The sequence below is a fragment of the Fistularia commersonii genome, chromosome 16, assembly GCF_037954325.1.
Source record: "Fistularia commersonii isolate RoL2024-O1a breed Wild chromosome 16, RoL_Fcom_v1.0, whole genome shotgun sequence".
NCBI lineage: Eukaryota > Metazoa > Chordata > Actinopteri > Syngnathiformes > Fistulariidae > Fistularia > Fistularia commersonii.
In genome coordinates this window covers 18,358,799-18,377,566 of record NC_141299.1, presented here as the reverse complement: position 1 = coordinate 18,377,566, position 18,768 = coordinate 18,358,799, and the positions used below count along the sequence as shown (strand labels likewise).

Here is an 18,768-nt window from a genome sequence, read left to right as displayed (position 1 = left end):
ATCTTCATCTTTAGAGACAATGAAACAAATTAAACCAATACCAAATATTTCAATAAAAAACAAAGTGACTGATTTTATTTGCCACTTACTTTAACCGTTGCAGCTTTCAGGTAATAAGACTGTGTCTGCAAGATACACAGGGATACGTGTGAGGGAGCGCTTTGAATTGAGCTGACCGATGACAAACGTACCAGAATCATTCTGACATGCAAATGCAGTTGTAGTTTGAGTAGATCCGGCCGGGGAGGATGAAGAAGTGAACTTGGGAAGTGAAAATGGGATGACTCAGCTGCACAGTGTCTTTAACACAAACATACAGAGGGACTCGCTGCGCTGTCATGATGGATATCCCCACCAAAACACTGCCCCGGTTATACCATCAAGCATCCCATGAACCAATGTCATGTTTCTGTTTGTTATATTGTTTATCAATGGCCGGCTCCGTCTCAGCAGCAGCAGCAGCAGCAGCAGCAGCAGCGGCGGCGAGCCTGTAGCACACTTTGATGTCGTGAGCACACAATGGCCAAGTGCTAATCGAGTTAAACATTAAGAGGTGGCTCAATATTACTACCATGACAACGTACTAAACGGGGCAAGCGCTTCTTTTGGGGCCGCAGATGCTACACAACGTGAGCCTGAATAAGTTGACTGACAGTCTCAGTTCCGTCGCCACGACATAAAAGTCTATAAATGATGTAAAAAAAACAACAAAAAACAGTGAACTGCCCCTTAATGACCAAACTCGGTGTTGTCACATGGTTTTCCGTAACAATGTGCACAGCATAGCAAAGGCCAGCTAAAAACGGAGTCACACAAAGGCTCTCTTTTCAAAAAAAAGGACAGAGAGGGAAATTGTGGGAGCAAGGGAGGGAAGAAGAGAAGAATGGAGCTGCAAAGGGGAGTGAGTAGCTAAAAAAAAAAAAACTTCCCCCACTTTCCCCAGAAAAGAAGAAAAAAGGGGGGGAATTAGATGAAAATGACAGTGGGGCTCCGGCTCATGCCAGGTTTCTGATGATGTCCAGCATTTGTTTTGAACCGGAGTTATTCTCCGAGGGCTCAAATAATCCAGCTGATATGAGGAAATTCCTCAATGCTTTGTAAACGTTTTTCGGTTGCTATGGTAAGGAATCCATGACGACCACCCCCAACTCAACCCTCTCCTCCCCTCCCTTTTCACTCCCCCACCCCCATATAGCTCTTGCGCAGGAACTTTGGAGTGCAACCGCAAAGAGAAGTGGGTGGGGGTTACGTTAAGGGAGATGGGCATGCAGCAGCGGCGGCGGTGATGTTGTGAGCTTTCTTAAGGCAGAAATCCCTGAGGAGAAAAAAAAAGCGAAAAGCAAGAAACGTGCAGCTTGACAGGAGAATGGTTTGCAGCTCACAGGCACAAGACACAACCTGCTCAAGAAACGCCACGATAAGTCACAACAACCAGCCCCTCCATCGCAGCGCTAATCTGCAGGCACAGACAGTAGATTACAGCAACAGGTGCAGCCGGCCTCGTCTCATAACCACGGTTTCATGATTAATTATTGAATTACGTTCCCTTTTCCAGTCTCCGTGTCATTCTGAAATAGTAATCACACGGGCATCAGACAATGCGCTTAAAATCTTAATCAGCAAATAAAACCACCGCGACGAGCAGAAGTGCGGCAGGGGGCGAAGAACAAACGTGGCGCATTAATCCTGTAGAAGTGGAAGCAAATCCTTTCCAGTGGAACATTTCAAGATTGCCATGAAGAGGGCGACGCCAACAAACAAATAAAAGTGCGACAAAAGTTCTACTGCACATCAATTGCGCGACAGAAATCGGAAATGTCTAACAGTAGCTCGGGAGAGTAAATCGTTTGCGAAGCGACGCATAAGTTGCAGTTCTATTCAAGCCGGGGCTGCAAACTGACTCGAGAGCCACGTTGATGCTGGCGCGTTGAAGCCATTGCTGATACAAAAAGTATCAGAGTAAAATAGGGGGATAAAAAAATGCAGAGGGGTCGGATTTCATGGGCGTTCACTTTATAAGTGGGCGCTCCTGACCCTGAAAGTCTTTCAGATACCCTGATTCTTTTAATTATGTCATGCACAGCATTAGTCAAAACACCCAATCATTGTCATAACATTTCAGCTAATTTTCATTAGCGTCTGGAAGCGCAGGGGCGATCTGTGTTTGGAAACCCATGAGATCTCCTGATATGGTGAGTGGCGGGGGCAGATATTCATTGGAATACGAGTTAATATCAATGCACAACTCGGGGATTCCGTTTTTTAATTTGCATTTTTTCTATTGGTTTGATATGTGGAAAGCTGATTCTGGGACGGCCTCAAGGCCCCGATGCGATACAGGCTGTTAGAAATGTATCCAAAGACACTGACAGTAAACAGACAGGCAGCCAAAAAAAACTTACAGCGCCGACGCTAGTTTTGCTTATCAAGCAGCCGGCCGTGCAAGAGCCAAAGCTTCCCTGGAGCTAAAGGTAATTCCGGGGCGAAAGCGAACGGCGCACCTTGTAAACGTCCGCCTTCGGGTGTGTCCCTGCTGACGCCCCGACGTCTTCCTGTGGAGATTTTCAACAAGGACACATCCGGGTACGGACGACGCGCCCGAACGACTGACAGTCCGAGTGAAATGAAAGATATTTAGAGCAGTTTTCAAAAGATCCTCGCAAAACTACAGCGAGTCCACCTTCAATGGATTTGTCAGTATAGAGCACAATAAGCACTTCTTTGCGAGGCTTCTCATAATTTACTATCATTTTCCCCCACTGCTCTTAATTAAAGAATCAAGAACTATTGTCATAGCGATGCGAAGAAGCGGCGGACGCTTCAAACGCCACCAGCATCAACACTCCAGCATCGTTTTAGAGGAATTTGTCTGTGGGGTGTCAGCTGGGCTCATGAACGTACACGCCGCCGTCCCACCATTTATTTTTAGACCTGTGATTTTCGCCGCGGGAAGCGACAGAAGCCCGAGGATATCTTTAGCGTAATGACCCGCAACGTTTCATTCCTTAAAGTTGGACGAAAGCGCCGGCTTTACGGGGTACAGTGAAGTGTGGCGAACGGCCGGGTCGGGGGGGAGAAAGACAACCGAGGGGACGGAGAGGAGTCGCTCCACCAAAGGGTCACGACAGGTTAAAAGTCACACAAGTTCCCCCACCGGCGGCTCTGAGACACACAAAGGTAGGAGCCCGCAGGAGATGGAGCACATTACTGCAAAAAGTGACTCCGGTTTGGCTTCCGTTAAGGGCTAAATCTCTCTGCCTCCAACCCAGAGACAACTTTACACTAATAAGTCAGTTTTCATGTCGGCTCTGTGAGCCTGGTTTCATTCAGGCAAATCCCAGATGAGCACTTAACATGGCAACAACAGCCCCTCCTTACAAGAGTTACCTGAGTTTGTAAAGCTGTGTTGGAACGGGAAAAAGACTTATTTTAAGCCTCGCAATCTGCCATTAATTCTTCAGTCTATATAGTTAACGGCGCAAACACAATTTAAACATCTGTCACTGATAGATCGAACCTAAACAGGGCTCAATCAGAGAAAAACACATACAGATGTTCAATTAAAAGCAGGAGCCCGCAGTCTTGGCTCATGTTTGCACTGGCCCACATTGTTTGCAGAGCAACAACGGTTGCTAGTGGCAACACCGTCCACTCCCGTTTCCAAGAGCCTGTTGCCACGCAACCGACAGAATACTTCCCAAACCAAACAATGCCATCCCCCCACCTGATCCCTCCATCTCACGCTAAGTAGAAACTTACAACAATAAATACTATGTAAGCTATTAATTTCAAACACCGGGGGACACTGCGTTATCCCTGCGGTGCAATTATTTAAAAAAACCTGCAAACTTTATACTAGTTTGGACTTGATTGAAGAGGACAGGAAGAGGTGCTCCCTTTTTGCAACTACTTGGTGGTCATAGAGAGGAAGACTGTTTAAGTCATTAAGGATACAACAGTCCCCCCCCCCCCCCACCCCCACCTCAAAGTTGTTTTATACTCATGCCACCCAAAAACAACACTGAAAAAAGACAAGACGAATCCTTCCAAAGTTTCTCTCGGAAGAGGAAATAGTAAAACACTTCGAAAGCTATACTTTTTCAACCCCAGGAGGAGTCGAGACGCCGTAAAGAAATACACTTGTTGCTCGGCAGAGGACACGGAGAGGGGTACGAGTCTCGGGCAAATACAGCCAAATATATGGCAAATATTTGCGTCTTCAATGCTGCTCGTAGATTCACAATGAGTGTGAGCCACGAGTTTCCGAAGGGGCCTCAAACCGTGTCCTTTAATTTCAGAATTCATCGGCTGGATATTGTTTTCGCAGGGAAAGCGGTTGCATTAGGGGTTTGGAAGAAAACACTTGGACTTTCCTTTCTTTGATTTCATTAAAAGGCCCCCATAAGATCACACAGGCACACGCGCTCACACAAAGAGCACATTAAGATATGATAAGAGATTTCCACAACAGAGACTGTTCTTCAAGCCTGTCTCATTAATTCATGGCTAATCCAATCAAAGTAGCTCTCGGGGTCTGCAGATGGTGGAGCTCGGGAAAGAGAGAGCCAGATAGAGAGGGAAGGAGACGGACGGACGGACGGACGGACGGACAGATGGAGAGCAAGGAACAAGAAAGAAAGGAAGGGGGTCAGAAACTGGACCCACGGACCAGGAAATGCCTCTCCCTCAAGCCACCTTCCAACCTCCGGTCATCTGCACGACCTGACCGCTCTGTCACCATGCACCCTGCCAGCCCGACAGCCATAGAGAGATCAAACTGTTGCTATGGAGATTGTGTGTTCGTCCGTGCTTTACAATGGCAACTTCCTCCCCCAACACTCTACCTCTTCTCACCCTTTCCAGTTGAACACAGCAACCCAGCGCCCCCCCGCCCTCAGCCTCTGCGCCTCGCGCCGCAAGATGAACCATTTGACACTTTTTAATTTGGAGTTCCGCGGAAAAATCGTCAAAGAGACGGAAGGCGGAGGGATGGACGGTACCGAGGCGAGCGGTTCAGGGTGGACCTGAGACACGCTTCTCCCGCCCTAGAATTTCTCAAATGCACTCCCAGGTTGGAAAGAGCACATTTCATTCACCTTAGCGGGCTGCTTAAAGAGGCACGGGGACTAAAAGCACACGAGGAATCGCTTGTAAAGTGTCGGCCACAACTATAGAAAAAAAGAAAAAACAGAATTATGCAAGAGCCTTTCTGATCCATTGACTTACTGCAAGGCTGTTACATTCCTTTCTTAAAGCAACATTATGCTGCGATTTGCTAAGAAATATTGAATGTGGCAGCATTGTCATGATAAAAAACCCTCTCAAACATGTGTTGCCACGGTTGATCGTACTATCATTTATTATTCCTTAGGCTCATCGGAGGCAAAGCAGGCACATGATAGTTTCTGCATTATTGTACACAATGATTTGTCAGAACAAGTCCGGCCATCAGTTCCCGCGTGATAGCGTGAGATGACCGCTCACCGGAGTGCTTTCCCGATGCTCGGAAAAAGAAATCACACAAAGGGCTTTAAGTTGTGCTCAGAAGTGGGGGGGGGCACAAAAACCTTACCTACAATTTGTCATTCAGACCTGCAGTTAGCCAGCAGCAATTGTATTTCAATGTGGATAAAACTGTAGTGGGTCCAAATTGGCAGTGACAGCGTTGTAATCAATCAGAGAGGCAGGGGGAACGTCAAAGACGGATCAAAAATCTTTTCGCCACAAGAGAAACACTTTTCCATTCCTCCTCATCTTGCTGTCAAAATCTGCTGCTTTACTTTGTATCCAATTACCATTCATAACCCTCAAGACCAGAATGTACCATTAGAACTGAATAACGCTGGCGTGACTACACGTTGAGGCTAGATATCAATTTAATACTATTCTCAATTTTTAGATCCGGCGCACAGAATTTAGGCTCCTGTAGGAGGCATCACTGTACATCACTTGTCTCATTGACCAAAACAGAGACGTCAGACGCTGCTAACTCAGCATTTAATAGGATAATGTCAGAACTTACCTCTTTCCTAAACATCACTTTAGAGGACGTAAAACAACTGTCCTAACAGATGAAATCGAACATTGTGTGAATTTAATTTTATTGAGTTGTACCCGCTTGCCCCAAAATGAGTCCGTCCCAAATAAATATTGGATAACTGTTGGATAAACAAATAGAAATGACCATAAACAACTGTAGAGAGTGAAACACTGGGGTGAAAAAAGAAGATTTGGATGGCTTCAGCTCGGCCCAGTCGTATCCTATTTTGGAGAAGTGCAAGTATTCAACGGTGAGAGTTCTCACCGCTATCCGCCACTTCTTTGTCGTGTTGGTCAAAACAGTTTCAACCTGCTTACTTTAAGGGAAAGCGCCATTTGAAAGTAGACCTCGAATCACGCAGGCACTATTTCACGGCTTAAGCGCCGAAGAGTCTCGGGTTACATATGAAAAAGTCCTCCCTGGCGAGCGGTCACGTGGGAAAGATGCGACGCTGAAAATGACGGGCCACATTTTCCATAGGTACCGTATGGCGCTTGCCAAAAAGCACTACGTCACCAGTGCCTGCTTTAATGCTTCGAATGTGTGAGCACATGACATCATGCTAAGATTGAAGTGCCCGGGAACTGTCATAAACAAACCCTTTGAGCAGCACTTGGTGACACACACACACACATGTGCTGCATGCAGGTAAATATGGAAATCGGGTCTGCAACTGCATGCATGTGTTTAATTACAAATATTAACGGGAGAGCCGTTGGTAGGGACGCTGTTAATACGTGCGAGTTTTGCCTTAAATCTTATGTTCCCGGCGCTCACGTTTTGACACAAATGTTAAGCGGAGCCGCTCACCGGCCGTCAGGTCTCATCACAAATGTAGTCGACCTTGCCGGTAGTTGTGTATTGCTGTGGGGAAAAAAAATACTCCTGCACATCTGGGAATATCCCCAAGTTTTAAATCGTTTTTTTTTCTTCCTGCCAGCAGCCGGCCGGAGTGCAAGTTTGTGCTTTTAATCACTGCGCCTTGCTAAATATCAACGGCATTCATGTGCTAATTTAGCGCATTGCAGTCTGTGTCATTTCCAGATCATTTAACATCAAATTACTTTTGGATCCAACAGGTGTTCCTGGAGGCACATTCAAACCTCATTCGCACCACGAGATAAGATGGGACCGACATTCACGTCCACATACTCCAGCGCTTTAGATTCTAATCTTCCAAGCCGTACTTAGCTCAATCGAATCTTTTCAGAGCTCATTTTTCGGGAGGGGATCAAGGCTAAAGTTTTATGAGCCTGCTATTTTGCAACAATTTGCCGCCGGACACGCGACCGTCCGATGTAACGTTCATCTTACAGCACTCGGGTCCTCGAACCTTGCAAATTCTTACAGCAAATGGATAAGCATACGACGGTGATATAGCACGCGGTTTATTGACTATTGACGCAAACTCTCGCTCTTTTGTGAAGCGTGAGTTTCCTGAAAGAGGAAAAAAGGCAGGGGGTTGGACGTCCAGCCTTAAACTGAAACAATGTTGTCTCCATCTGTGACAATCGTCTAATCGGCCATTGTTCCTGACCAAGTCCTTTGACTAAGGAGCCGGAGAGAAGAACGGGCGGGCGACCATTAGACGCTGGAGCCGAAAACACCGGCCGGGTCTCCCGTCCGCGAGCGTGTCCAAATCACACCTCACTCGAGGGGCCGCCTCGCTCCTGCTAATTACAATGCGCAAGGTTTACAATGACATAGTTCTTTTTAAGCCAAAGAAACATCTCGCAAAGTCGCCCAAAAAACTCCACAAAAGAAAGCAAAAGTAAGGAAAGGACGGGGGGCAGCGGCAGCTATCCCTGCCTGACAGAGAGGGAGGGGGTGCTCATTGTAATGCAAATGTCACTGCCTTGTCTGCTGTTTGTGGCAGGAAATTTAATTAGCAGTTGTGTAGCTACGATACAAACAGGTGGAATGTAAAGAATGCCCCTGACGACACGGACAGACAGACAGAAAGAAGACACGGAGTGAAAAACATTTCATCTTCCAACGGGTTTCAACTTGTTGCCACAGTGGAAGGGCCAATCAGTGGCAACATTTTTGGGTATATGACGAGATTTGTTTCCGCGTATCCTAGCAGCCTGTGGTGATTTCAAAAGTCTGTGTTTCAGCTGAGTTTTATAGAACAGTAACGGCACTTCAGCCGTTAATAAAAGAAGCCCCTGACAAACCCATGAATTATGACAATTATGAAACGGAAACATCCATGTGTAGTAATGGCGCTATTAAATTCGTCTTAACAAGCCCCACAAGGCATTCGGCTCCCCGATCTTCTGTTTTGCTCTGTGATTTTTTGACATGCTTTAGACTTCGGCGCCGGGACGAATCATCGAAACGTTGTTAACATCCGCCGTCAACATGTTCCGTCGTCACGACGGGGGGGACAAACGCATCTATGAATGAATATGAATGCGGGCAAAGTTACACAGCGGCACCGGCGCTGACGACAGCGGCCCTGTCCGTGGCTATATCTGTAGCCGGGTATTGGATTGAAAACATTTCCCGGGGGGCAGGAATGGGCCTCATCCTGATAAGCTAAATAGAGCATTAGTAAACACACACCAGCAAAATCTACACAGCAACCTCATGTATGTACGCGTTCCTCTCCGGCAAACAATCCAACACACACGGGGTGGATGTTTCTAATAGTAAGAAAGCTTCCTTGATAATTACTCTCATGTATCCCCCTTGCCTCTTAACTCAACCTTCTAAGTATCTCCTAACCTGAGACTGAGCCCCAGCTCCGAAACCTGGCACCCGGCACGTTTGCTCAACACACGTTGGACCCTACAAGTATAGTAGCCCCCCTCTTTTTGGACCCGACAAGTGTGACAGAACACAGACTCGCACACTCACACGCACACACACACACACACACACACACACACACACACAGAGCACATGTGACCAAAAGCTGTGACAGGTCACCCGCTGCCCGAGAGACCACTGCAGCTGTCCTATTGATAGCTAAACTGTACCGCGCACACGGGTCCATTAAACACTCAAAATGGCAATCTGGTGATGGTGAACACTGCATTGCACAATCACATGAGCGACTCCAGACACAGCAGAGAAGACAGACAGAAAACGGGCTCGATTAGGCCCGAAGATGGCACCTACTTGTTGATAAATCACGGGCCCGAGTGGCATTCGTCCCTGAAATGGACCAATTCACCACCAGGAACAGACAGCGGGCAGAGCTGATTTAGACCATTTCTGCTTTTGTGCTTTAGGACCGGTGTTCAAAGTTACAGTTGCACACTGTGGCGCAGTCGGTTTGCAGCGTTTGGCAATCTGGGGTCCGGCCAAATGACCATAAATCTTTAGGAAACCTAATCGGCGTCGGTTCTATCGATTACTTTTTTTCCCTTTTGCACGATAAGTGCAACCAGCTATATTTATCATCCCCCGGCCGTATTCAACTTCAAATCTTTTTAGCCCTTTCTGCTGACCTGCCTCTGCGAGGCAGAAATATGCACATTTACCACAAAGAGAGGAGATGAAAATAACTGGATTAAAAATGCTGACTTTTAAAAGAATAACATTTCACCCCCTGGATCACTCCGTCCTCTTTCTTTCCATGACTTCGGAGTATTTGTGTATCAAGTTGCCATGTAAACATAACAATGTCACGCTCAAATTGGGGGCCTGGGGTGGGTGGGGGTTGCAGAGACTTCCAGCGCAGTCATTTTTTTTTTTCTTTCTTTCTTTGTAGCGCGGGAGGGTTTGTCTTTGCCTTCAAAGTTTCTTTTCTTCTCTCAACAGTCCTCTGCTCATGTGCGTTCAATTCATCCCCCAAATGTTCAGGCCATAAGGGAGCAAGTCGCATCAGCAGGAGAGCGAGCCTCAATGAACTTTAGACTTTAATAGACAGCGGGGATCAGTTTTTTATCACGGCTAACGCGGCCCGTACCACTCACTTGCGCTGCTTTCTGATCAACTCGTGGAAATACAGTACACTCATTCGAAAGATGTCAAGAGGTCAGCGACGGCCCGCAGGGCGGCCGCACATTTTCCTGGAACTCGTGACATTTTGTGACAACCGACAACCTGACGAGCGCTTCCCAAACAGCGATCACCGTGTGCTGTTCCTTGGGGAGATACGGGGGCAGACAATCTGAAGGGGCTTAGAAAGCAGGAACGCCCTAAAAGTAGCAAAAGGGTCAACCTGCTTGTTTCAAGACTGGATGTGTTGCTTGCATATTAACTGCCTCCAAACCCCAACTCACTCCTATGGAAGAAGCTGGATCCTTCCTTCCTTCCTACCCAGCAGGCTGGACGCTTACTCCGCTCTCTCAGCGTTGTTTGACCCTCACGGATGCAAACTTGAATGCGCCTAAAAAAAAAAAACCGTAACAAAAATCTAAAAAAAAAAATTTTAAAAACAAATACACGACTTGCTTATCCAAAGCAACTTTGTTCGAGTGCACGTTGGGAGACGTCAAATGTGACGTGACCCTGAGGTTGATGTTGCCGGGTCGAGATGACAACCGAAGATTTGGAAAAGTCTGCGGATGCGATCGGTAGGACAAACGCTAAAAAAAGGAGGATAAATCGCCGTCCGTCAATCTGTCCGTATTTTCTTTCTTTTATTATTGTTGCGATCGGCCGGTCCGGAGCGGAGCTGACGGGCGGCGCTCCGGAGCGAAAGTTGTCCCCCGTGATGCGTTCAAGGCACCCATTCCCAGCTCTCGGGCACCGCCGTTGCTAAAGCTAGCTCGCTCCACTGCCACCTGCTCGACTACGGCTCCGCTAATAATCATTTACAAAAAAAATTATCCTCAAAAAACAAGACACCCGAAAGCTGAAGGTTGTCCCCGAGGCGGGAGGGGTGTCGGGGGTGAGGGGCGACCGGCACGACGACTCACCGCCGGACTTAAACACATCAGCGCCGGGCTTTACGCCTTAGCATTAGCCGAGGCTTTAACTTGACGACGCTAACTTAGCCGAGCCGCGGGTGCGTTCACGTCCTCCGCGGAGCGCAGCGACAAGTGGAACAAGCGGCTCAAAGAATTTGCAAAGAACGAAAATAACTTAACGTTCGTTTGTTTGGTTTCTCCTAGAACTAAACTGACGGCGGCTGGAAAACGCCGAAACGAAACACGGGAGCGGGAGGAGGAGGAGGCGGCGGCGGAGGAGGAGGAAGGGGGGCGTCAGGTAAACGAAGAGGGAAACCCCGTCGGTAAGTTCTCCTCTCCGGGGCGGAACGACAAACAAGTTGCGGTTGCATTTTTTTTTTTTTTTTTTCAATTTCCGCCCGTAAAAGAGTATATTCTCTAAAAAAAAAAGATATAGTCACCTTCGCCCGGAGAAAAAGTTGTGGCCGGTCGCGGCTCGGTCGCCTCCAGATGCTGCTGCTGTTGCCGAGTGTTGCTGCCGTTGGTAAGTAACTGTCTCCACGGCTACAGTCACTATGGCGCCCGGGGGTCTCGAGGCAACTGTTGCTACCCGCAGACGTGTGCGTCAGGGCGCGCGCCGACCCGCGCGGGAGGGGAGGGGGAGGACAGGGGGCGGGGCCGACGCAGGCCACGCCCACTTCCAGAGGCCTTCGACATCAGCAGCATCATCCGTACGTTCTTGTCATTGTTAGATTATTATTGATATTATTGTCATCACATTTTTGTCTTTCACTATTGTCTTTCCTACCTGAGGCTATCAGACTTTTTAATTCCTCTTCCCTCAGCCGCAGGGAATCTTCAATCTTTGTAGTTACAGTTAACAGTTAGGACAATTCATATTTCATTGTATTTCTTATTCTCCTTCCTTCCTACTATTATCTATTACTGTTATGTTTTTGCTTGAAACTCTGGCACAACAATTGCCTTCGGGATAAATAAAGTTGTTCTTATCTTATCTTATCTTATCTTATCTTATCTTATCTTATCTTATCTTATTGTCATTATATGAGTGTTATCGTTGTCATTATTATATCATTATCACTACTATCATTGTCATGGCCCGGAATACATCTGTCTATATATGTGGCCCTACGATTGACTGGTGACCAATTTCCCCCCCAAGAAGATGGATGGATATTTGTATCATTAGTATTATCATAATTATTGTCATTATAATGTTATTGTTGTTATTATTATTATTGTAATTATTGTTTTTGTTGTTGACATTATTATTGTCATTATTATGTTATTCCATCCATCCCTCTTCTTCTGCTTATCCTGTCAATCGCAGGGTCACATATATATACATACAACCTTTCACTCACTCACTCATTCATTCATTCATGCGGGGCCATTTTCCAATTTTTTTTCAAATTAACCTGCATGTTTTTGGACTGTGGGAATAAACCGGAGAACCCGGAGGAAAACCACGCAGACACGGGGAGAGCATGCAAACTCCACACAGAAAGGTGGCCTGGTCGGAATCCAACCAGGGTCCTTCATGCTGTAAGGCCGAGGCACTAACCGCTGCGCCATCGTGCCACCTATTATTATTATTATTATTATTATTATTATTATTATTATTATTATTATTGTTACTACTATTGTCATTATTATTATTGTTGTTATTATTATTGTTGTTATAGTTAAGGTGTCCTTGAGTAGTGGGTAAGGCGCTTTCAAAAAAATGTAGTTATTTATATCATTATAATATTATTACAGTATCATTCCTAATATCATTGGGGGTCGCTGGGGCGCAGGAGGTCGAGCGATCGTCTTTGGAAGCAAATATTCCCGGTTGGATTCCCGGCTCCTGCTCCTGTCGAGCAACACACTGAAGCCCTCGCTGCTCCGCCGGCAGCGACTGCTCATGTTCATTCGGTCATGGCTTCATTACAGAGAACCAGTTTTCCCATGGGGATTAATAAAGAATGAATTATTTTTTTATTTGATATGATTGGATATTTAGATAAAGTTTCCCAGTTTTGACATCAATAAATTATACTCTATAAAATTGCTGTTATTATTGTTATTAATATTATTATTATTTGTAGTAGTATTAGTATACTCTCTGTTGCCATACTGCGCAGACAAGTATTTTGTTAGTTGGTCAATTGAAAAATACATCTGGGAGCTTTGCAGCACTCCTCTTCATTTGAGAAATGAAGAACAAATGATGCGGGATCATTTCTGTGTTGTTCTGGAAGTATAATGAGTGATTATCGACATGAAAGGGTGGGCCTTTGTAATTCAAATATATATTGCATCATGAAATAAATGATAAAGTGGACACAGGGGGTGGTTAATTTTCTTTTATCGGGTGTCGATCATTTAAAAAAAAATCTATTTAACATCCGGTTGCCAGTATTAAGTTGCTTTTTAGTGTGTTTGTATGCTTTTTCGCTGCCACAGTAATCATCTGATGGTTTTCAGAATCTCCGTCTTACTGTCAGCAGGAAATTATCTAAAAATCAGCAAGAATTGACTTTAACGGGGAAGAAATAATCATTGACAGTCTGTCAAGATTGCAATAGATTGGCAATGAAATTCGATGGAGAATCTGAAAGAAATTCAACTATATTTTGTAGGAAATGACAGGGATGTTGACGAATAATCGTTTTAAGGTCCAATCTGCGTTACTGTCAGGTTCCTTCAAGACCTTCAGACACGAGTCAACACGTACCAAAACTTTCATGTCACAAATAGAGAACTGAGCGACTGTTCTTTAGTGTGCGGAGGACACGCAAAGTTAAATGAGGCGATTCCTAATCAGGTACATATACTGAGATACTGACGTGGTAGACAAAGAACTCTGGCGTTTCCTGACATGCCTCGCGGTTTAGCCCTTTCCGAGATTTGACGTCACAATCACACGACTGAAAATGGTGTTCAACAGACCTAACATTCATCGAAATGCAAGTGTATCCGTTTAAGTCCATCAGGAAAAAACTTTAAATTTCGTTTCTTTTCCACACTCTCTTCATTGTAAGGACGCAATTGCTCTTTTGGATATAATTTTATAACAACATGGTTTGGACACTAATACCAGCGAGAGCAGAAAGAGTCAAAACAAAACTTTACACACTTAAACTCCCCCAAAAGGAAAAGGTGTTGTTTCAAAAATAAGAAACACGCTTGCATAATTTCTAAAGATGAGGAAATCATAAAAGTACAAGTTAATGCGTTAATATTGTTGCCTTTTACGAACCTGTGGTCTGTTGTTGTACTTCAGATTTTGTCCACACGGGGGCGCCAGAGGCCCGCAGAAGGGACGCTGAGCTTCACTGCTTTAGCAGGCGGGAGGTCTTCATTCAGCACCCGTTCAATCAGGAACAGAAATAATGTATAAATCCACATGCAGAGGGTAGAAAGTGATTTCAAACTGTGATCCATTAAGCTGCGGTTGTATTCATGAGCTCATTTCGTATCTGTGCCAAATGTCATTGACAGTACAAACTGTATTGCTGCTTTGAGACAGTTATATTTTAATTTATTCTCTTTAATGAAAACATATAGATTGTAGTCATTTGTGGGTGTTTTGCCGGACATTGGAGGGAACCAACTTGTCCAAGAATTTGTCTTTGCCGCTTCGACTGTCACATGCTGTTGTCCTCTGCCTCCGCTCAGAAATATGTACATATTTGAACAAATAAAATATAGAAACAAAGACTGGCAAAGGCATGTTTAGTTACTGGTTGTGGCATTGACAGCAGCACTTTCTACTGTCAGCCTGAGGCAGCTGGAGCACAGAGGGCCACGCACACGGTCCCATTTAACCAGGTACATGAGGCTCTGAGGAATATCAGCCCTCCGCGAGGCAGCAGGACCAGAGAGCATCCGTGGCCGAGCCCTCGGGACGTGAGCCGACGAGCCGACTGAGGGCCGATTGACCGCAACTTCCCGGTAAAGCCGACCTCACGACCTGAACGCTTGTGGGCCGGCGCCACCAGCTCCAATCATCCAGAGGTGTTTTGACGGAGCGGTGCCGGCCCACGTTCGGAGCTCCCTCGCCCGCCTGCCGTTTGCATACGGCCCTCCATGACTCCCGCGCCCGGCTGGAGGACAAAGACCCCTCCACGCGTGGTCGGCCCCGTCCTCTACACCCCGATCGCCCGCCACCGTACGGCTTTCCGCGAGGACGTCATCATCCCGTGGTCGGCGTGGCGCAGGAGGTCGAGCGATCGTCTTTGGAAGCTCACGTTCGCGGTGGGATTCCCGGCTCCTCCTGGTGTGTCCAAGTATTGTTGAGCGACACGCCGAAGCCCTCGCCGCTCCCCTGGAAGCCTCCTGCTCGTGGTTCAGCCACCATGGCTTCATCGCAGAGAACCCATTTCTCTTGTCTCCAATAAATTGATTATTAGTATTTATGTTAATATAAGGTTCACAGTCTGTGCCTCACTGATGGGATAGTCTGGTATTCTTGTGTGAGGACAAAAACGCCTCCTCGACACGGACGAGACGAAGGACAGCGGACGACGGCAGATGACGGCTACTGTTCATCCAGGAGCTCGAACCGCAGAGGGTGAGCAGCTTTGAACGGCATGGCATCTGCATCAGTGAAGACCTCAGCTGCTTATTAAAACACCACGCAGACAGCAAGGAAGGCGCAACGGTGGCGGTGCTTTGTGTGGAGGCTGAGGACGTTTGGCAACTTGTACCGCTGAACTGTCGGGAGCTGCATCACGGCCGGAGAAGATCACCGGGACTTCAACCCGCGACACATTGATGGCACGCTCGTCGCTGACCGTTGTGCCGCGGTCGTCCAACCGGTCACATCTTTTCACAATCATTGCCGACCCCGCGCACGTCTCACCGCAAGCCTAAAATCATTTCCTCAATTGTATTTATGGTGTACTATCATGCATGTATTTAGACTTGGATCTTACAGTTTGACGGCAAAGAAAGAAAGCCGTCTTGCAGAGAGACATTGAATCCAACGTTGCCACCGGCCACCAGGGGACAGAAGCCACCGTCTTTGTCCGTGACGTCAAATCCACCGGATTGAGAGAAGGAGCCCTGCATCACTTTCCCAATGTGAAATATTCAAAGAGCGTGACGGAAATTCGATTTTAAAGCTAGTTTTCTCTGTAAAAACCAAAAGAGAGGAATCTCAAAGACCGGTCTTCTTAAATCGACTGCTGTGCACCAAACTAATGGGCCACCAAAAAGTCCAGGGCAGAGAAACAAACCTCTGGATAATAAAACAACGTTTGTATTACAATATACTTTTAAAACTAGAAATCTGAATGGCTGAAGTCTGCCGGTTTCATCATGGAAGGAGAAAAGGCCTCGGCTAGAAGCAGACGGCCGAGAGCCCGACCCCCAGCTCCGGCATGAGTCATCAGGGTGAGATTTCAAAAATGCAAACCAAAATAAAACGGCCTTTTTCCGTCTTTGAAACGACTGTGAATAAAGAGGACAGAGACCAAGGCATTTACTTTCATATCCACAGAAACTGTGTTACCGACCAACCAGGCAAATTTGGATGCTTAAAAATACCGTCAAGAATGGAGAAGTTGGCTTGAAATGTTTCTCTGTCGCTATGAGCTGGGTTGTGTGTCGGCTGAAAACAGGAAAATAACACAGTCATCTCGAAACAAGTGCGACTCGGATTTATTTCGGGCCAGGAACGAGAAAGCTTTAGGAAAGTTGGTATTTTCAATTTGACAGTGAATTATTGTCCGAACCAGGGTCGAGTCTGTCGATATCAAGCCTCCTATCTTCAGTCTTTAAATATATCATCGTAGTTGTGACATCAACAAATAAATGTAAAAACCGTTGGCGAGACACGGTGTTTGTCCAGGACATTCGCTCAAACCAGCCAAACTGGAGCTTCTGGCTTTTCTCCTGACTGGGTGAAGAATAACTCCTGTGGCTCTGATGGCGTCCACAGCAGATTGGTTTGTCTCCGTTTAGTCCAGCTTTGTATTCACTCTCTATTTCTTTCAAATGCACTTCGGGCCAAAGAGACGTGTCGATTTTAAAACGCCGTGGGAGCAAGTTCTGTAACAGCTGCTCCATTGCGATGACATCGGTGCATTGCCCCACATCCTGGGCCTCCGTCATTATTTGAGAGCACGATCGGGTTGAATTCTATAAAGAGCCCGCGAGTGGGAAAACAAACCCAAACCGCCTCGTGTTCCGATACACGATTCTGTAATCTCGGATAAACGGCTGCCATCTCCTCCTGCATCCTGTCATGCGGCTCCGTTTTAGCCAATCTTGTTTGTGTTCAGTAAAAATCTCTATGGTGATGAGACGGTTGGCTCCCTCCGCTTCCCGCTCCTCTTTTTAAATAAAATGTGGACCTTCCACCTGAAACTTAAGATGCAAGAGGCAACCGCCGGTTTCCGTCTCCTCACTGGCAGGTAAACTGGCGCATTTCAAGTCTTGGAAGTACTTTGCTGAAGGGCCGTAGCAAGTGTTGGTTGTGATTCGTACCGATAAAAACACGGCCAGTTTATGTACCCGCTTCGTTTTAAACAAAGTACGGCCACAGTTAGAAGACATGGATAAATCCAGTTTATAACCGTTGAGACTTAGATGCAAGTAGAGATTACTGCTAACAGCTAAGACAATTTATATTTCATTATATTTCTTATTCTTCCTCCTTTCCACTATTGTCTATTACTGTTATGTTTTTACTTGAAACTCTGGCACAACAATTTCCTTCGGGATTAATAAAGTTGTTCTCATCTCATCTCAACACTAGACTTCTGGAAGGAGGAACACTATCAAGCTAGTTGGAAAGGGGGTTGCAATATAGGATTTATATTAATAAAGTTGTATTTTCAAAATCCCCCAGCAATTAAACAAATTCTCAAACAAATACCCGCCTATTTTAAATCAAGACTATGTACTTGTAGTCAGAGATGTCGACGCTACTTTAATCTGTTACCGACCTTCTCTTCCCAGTGAGTGGGTTAAAGTTTTGGTGAAAGAATAAACTAAACTAAAATAAAGTTAAAAGTCAGGACTGCGGTGAAGGCGGATGTCACTGACCGCAAGTAACCTCGGCATGACTCCCTGCGGCCAGCTGTCACATCCGCGTCTGCGCACTGGCGTCAGCTGACGTCCGCCGTCGCGTGACGCCGTCTCTCGTCGCGATTGGTCGAGAAGCGTCTCTCCACGGCCGGAAGCGCACGAGCCACAAAATGACGGTATTTCCGGAAGGAGCGAGACGAAGCGCAGCGGCCGCCTGAGCCGGGGAAATACATGTGTTTATATCGTTTATCTAGTTATTTACCCCCATACTCTTTTATTATTATTGTTATTATTGTTATTGTTATTATTATTATTATCTATTTACTTTATTCAGTTACCCCATTCATTTGCTATATATTGTGATTGCTTTTATTATCAACATTTAATTTATTCATCCCCCCATTCATTTGCTAGTTATCATTATTATTATTATTATTATTATTATTATTGCTATTATTATCACATCATCATTTATTTAATGTATTTATTTCCCCCATCCATTTGCTGTTCATGATTACTTTTATTACCCTTATTATTATCATTTATTTATTTAGTTCCACCTTTCATTTGCTGTCTATTAGTATTGCTGTAATTATAATCAGCAATATAATTATTTAGTATTATCACTTCATTGGAATCCTTTGTTCCCTTTTATGTTCTGTCTCACAGCAACTTTGTGATGGTTAAAACCTGATTGGAATGAACATGAGGTGTTTCATTGACCGTTTATCTTCATTTGTATATTAGCTGTTTAGAAAAATAAATTATAATTTAAAAAAAACCTGTCACGGGCCGCCGTCCGGCCGTGATCCGGTGGGACTGGGGCATCCAGGGTTGAAT

At 45.8% G+C, this 18,768-nt stretch overlaps 1 protein-coding gene and 1 long non-coding RNA gene across 4 annotated transcripts in view; one reads left to right on the top strand and one right to left on the bottom strand.

Moving 5' to 3' along the window:
• rfx2 (regulatory factor X, 2 (influences HLA class II expression)) overlaps positions 1-11,479 on the bottom strand; it is a 30,791-nt gene extending 19,312 nt beyond the window's left edge. For all 3 annotated transcript variants that reach the window (XM_086162307.1, XM_086162308.1, XM_086162309.1), the window contains exon 1: positions 11,346-11,479. The gene's annotated coding sequence lies outside the window, so the exon portion shown is untranslated. The remainder of the gene's footprint in view (positions 1-11,345) is intronic.
• LOC147226171 (uncharacterized) lies at positions 10,839-13,234 on the top strand. The gene is made up of 2 exons (XR_015107302.1): positions 10,839-11,003; positions 11,110-13,234. It is a non-coding gene; the product is annotated as an uncharacterized LOC147226171 (long non-coding RNA).
• The last annotated feature ends 5,534 nt before the right edge of the window (positions 13,235-18,768 follow it).